Consider the following 4,697-nt stretch of genomic DNA (forward strand, 5'->3'; position numbering starts at 1 on the left):
GATGAATGATGCTGCACATCGCACTGGCGAAGGAGGGATGGAATAAAAGACTCCCGAAATAAGCGACGGGGAGAGTTTCGGGTTAGGGGGCGCAAACATTTTTATTTCCGACTCTGTCTTGTTTTAACGCACGAGTGGGACGTACGTCGCTGCTCCCTCTCGCTCGGATCCAAAGGGGAGCGGATATTGGGGTGTGGATAAAGGACGTCTACCCTCATATGCAGACAATGATATCCCGTACGGAATCCCGGAATCGAATTGCCAAAACGCGATTTGGTGCAATGGGAGCTCACTCGCTCATTTGGGTTTTCTTTGATTCACTTAGTTTCCACAATACGTTTCTTGTTTTATACCACTTTTTTTTCTCGAAATTTGTCTGCCAGTCTTGTGTGCTTTTTTACGTTTTTGTTATGTTGCGTCACACATTACAACTTTAATTATAACAAGCAGTCTTTCTCCACCCGAGATCACACACAACACTATAGACATCTTCATTCCCCTTAATTTTGATCGTTCCCGTCGGAAACAATACAACCACAAAATGCTTTGAGGATATCCTCTTACCCTTATTTCCAAAGCTTCGTAACCATATATTCGTAAATGAGCAACCTTCTGGATCCCTTTTCCTTCGTATTTTTTCCCGTTTTCGTACGTCCTCTATTTGCCTTACTTTTGTCGTGCGGATGCTTCTATTTCGAAACTTTGACGAATGCGTCTTCTCGTGTTCTTTTGTAATTCTAAACCTTAGGTTTATCCGTCCGTGACTTCCTCTTGAAAATTGCCAGTCGCCTGTTCTTTATCTCCTATTTTTTTTGTAGCTCTCTTCGCTTTCTTTTCCACGTCTTGTATCTCCATTTTTCTTAAATTCTCGTCCACATGTTCCTTCCATCTTTGTTTTGATCTTTTCTTTGCTTTTGTCCCGCTGGTATCTAATCTTTTGCTGCTTTTATAGGGTTTTCCTTCTTCTTTTCGTGGATTTTCATTCGGTCCTACTACCTTGTCTTATATTCCTTTTGAATATAAGTGTTCTTCCTGTGTAGTTGAGGTACTTGTTTTTGTACCTGCGAAGATAAGACTGATTTTGGCAAATAACATACCCTCTAAGAAAAGAGAGGGTGGGTGGGTGGGGCTAGTACCTGCTAAGATAACATTGATTTTGGCAAATCAGATCCCTTTAAGAAAATAGAAGGCGGGTGGGTGGGATCAGTACCTGCTAAGATAAGACTGATTTTAGCAAATGACGTATCCTCTAAGAAATTTAATTAAGTTATTATAAGAAAAGACACTAGAGGCTCCAAAGCAGTTTCAAATTCTTTCCAAACAGAAATACCTAGAACCTCAAGATTGTTTTCAGTTTTTCAAAAAAAAAGAAAAAATTGGTCTAAAGAGTTTAGACAGTATTTCCCTCGCTGTCGGAAACTTGACGACTGCATGCCTATTGTGTTTTTTTTTCTCATTACATTTTTGTAGTGGGAATTTAAAAAAAAAATTGTGATGACGTCATCAACATTTTTGCAAGAACACGTATATCAGTTGGGATAGATGTAGTGTAATACTAAGAATAAAATTATTGTATTCCCAAATTTTCGGGAAAATGAATTGGGTCGTTTTGAATATTGATTTCTTATAATCAATAAAATAACGAAACAATTTACTCACGTATACGGCGTCGGTGTGTAATATCTAGAGAGCGGATTTCTGTCGGGCTAGGCAAGGCCAAACTCGGTACGGCTCGTACGGGATGCGAATTCATTGCGGTTGCGTACTGCACTTCGTTTATTTGAGATTAGAATAACGCTGTTTCGTTGCACTCTGCTGTTAATTCCCGTTCTCATTTACTTAGCCGTTTGATTAATAAATCGTTAATTATATTTATGGAATTAGTACCGATTAAACGTGACGTAGCCCGACAAAAATCCGCTGTCTAGTAATATGAAAGGCAACTGAAAATCGTTTATGTATAAGCATTCTTAATTTAAGATGACAAGCATAACATCATACGTGAGAGTCAAACAGAGAAACTGTAAACAAAACGACCATCGGTTTTATTGCTTCGACTTCCGCTTATTATATAAAACATTGGGTTTTATTTTAATTTTTGACGGTGGAATTCACAATTGGTTGATTACAAACATGTCTATTCCACATTTGCGGAACCTAGAGAGCGCACAAAACAAATGCACGTCTGTAATGTTAAAGTCGATGTAAATAAGCGTGCTACCCTTATGTTTCAACCGAGTTTTTACTTTAAAAAATTTTGTGTCTACCGAATTGGGTTGGTCCAATGTAATACTAATAATAAGTGTTGCCTTTAATTTAATCAATAAAATAAATTGACTTCATTAATTTTTTTGAGCCACTTCTTAAGAAAATCTAAAAAATATGAATGGAATGATAGATAAATCACAAGTACAAACTCATCATATTTTTTGCATTTTAGATAGGATTTATTCAGCCAAATTTAAGGGTGACGTCATCAATTTTTTTAGGAGGGATGAACAAATACATTTTGAACAAAAGTTTACCATGCTTATAATAACTTTAAAATATCTCCAAGATTTCAAAGCATTCGGTTTTGTAATTCCTGATTAAATCGATAAAATAAATTCACGCATTCATTAATTTTTTTGAGTTACCTGTATATGCAAATCCAAAAATATGAATGGAATGATAAATCACAAGTACAGACTCATCATATTTTGTACATTTTAGATAGGATTTATTCAGCAAAATTTTGGGGTGACGTCATCAATTTTTTTAGGGGGGGACGAGCAAACAAATTTTGATAAAAAATTTACCATGCTTATGATAACTTTAAAACTTCTCCAAGATTTTAAAGCGTTCAGTTCTGTAATTTCTGATTAAATCAATAAAATAAATTGACGCATTCATTAATTTTTTTCAGTCACCCTGTATATGCAAATCGAAAAAATATGAATGGAATGATAAATCACAAGTACAGACTCATCATATTTTTCACATTTTAGATAGGATTTATTTACCAAATTTTAGGGTGACGTCATCAATTTTTTTAGGGGGGGACGAGCAAATAAATTTTGATAAAAAATTTACCATGCTTATGATAACTTTAAAATATCTCCAAGATTTCACAGCATTCGGTTCTGTAATTCCTGATTAAATCAATAAAATAAATTGACGCATTCATTAATTTTTTTGAGTCACCCTGTATATGCAAATCAAAAAAATATGATTGGAATGATAAATCACAAGTACAGACTCATCATATTTTGTACATTTTAGATAGGATTTATTCAGCAAAATTTTGGAGTGACGTAATCAATTTTTTAGGGGGGAAGAGCAAATACATTTTAATAAAAAAGTTACCATTCTTATGATAATAAAACATATCCAAGATTTCAAAGCATTCGGTTCTGTAATTCCTGATTAAACCAATAAAATAAATTGACGCATTCATTAATTTTTTTCAGTCACCCTGTATATGCAAATCCAAAAAATATGATTGGAATGATAAATCACAAGTACAGACTCACCATATTTTGTACATTTTAGATAGGATTTATTCAGCAAAATTTTCTGGTGACGTCTTAAATTTTTAGGGGGGGGACGACCAAATACATTTTGATCAAAAATTTACCATGCTTATGATAATTTTAAAACATCTTCAAGATTTCAAAGCATTCGGTTTTGTAGTTCCTGAGTAAATCAGTAAAATATATTTTGCGCATTCATTAATTTTTTTGAGTCACCCTGTATATGCAAATCCAAAAAATATGAATGGAGTGATATATCACAAGTGCAGACGCATCATATTTTGTACATTTTAGATAGGATTTATTCGGCAAACTTTTGAGCTGACGTCATCAAGTTTTTGGAGGAGATAACCAAATATATTTTGACTAAAGATTTATGATGCTCTTTATAGCCTTAAAACATCTGCAACATTTCAAAACATTCAGGTTAGCAGATTCAAAATTAAATTGCAAAATGTTGTTTTATAATTTTGATTTTTTTTCCAAAAATCTGGACGTTTCGGGTAAAAACTGAATTCGGAGTCGTAAACTACATGTGTAGGACTATGTTATTTTATACAATTTAAGACCCATTTACTATGTACAATTTTGAAGTGACGTCATCGCATTAGTGGTGGAGATGATTAGACAAATTTTGGTTAGCGTTTTACCATCTACATGATATTCCTAATATAAGTACAAAATTTCACAACAATCGGTCCAGTACTTTCGGAGATTATCTGTCTAATAAAAATTCGGGACGGCAGACAGACGGACAGACGGGCAGACGGACAGACGGACAGACGGACAGACCGACAGACGGACAGACGGACAGACGGACAGACAGACAGACGGACAGACGGACAGACGGACATACGGACAGACGGACAGATGGACAGACAGACGGAAATGGGAAACCTATTTTTCGTCTTCTAGGGGTCATGAAAGATCGAGAAAACCTAAAAGTAGAGAGTCGGCCGACGGACTCGATTACAATACTTCCTTTGCTTACGCTCGGGAAGTAAAAAAAAAACGGGTAACAATAAAGACAGGCTAAATCGGAAAAGTAAGGAAGGGAAAAAATAATAAAAAAAAAATCGGGAAGAAGACTAGGATGAACATGGATAAGGAAGAAGCAAAATGACGACCAACCACCCCCCTGAAGTAATGCTAATGCGGTTCCAGGGGGGTAGGAGCACAGCTGGT

This window comes from Zophobas morio, unplaced genomic scaffold (genome assembly GCF_036711695.1).
Source record: "Zophobas morio isolate AGI-343-1 ecotype UQ-CSIRO unplaced genomic scaffold, CSIRO_AGI_Zmor_V1 ptg000044l, whole genome shotgun sequence".
In the NCBI taxonomy this organism is placed as follows: domain Eukaryota; kingdom Metazoa; phylum Arthropoda; class Insecta; order Coleoptera; family Tenebrionidae; genus Zophobas; species Zophobas morio.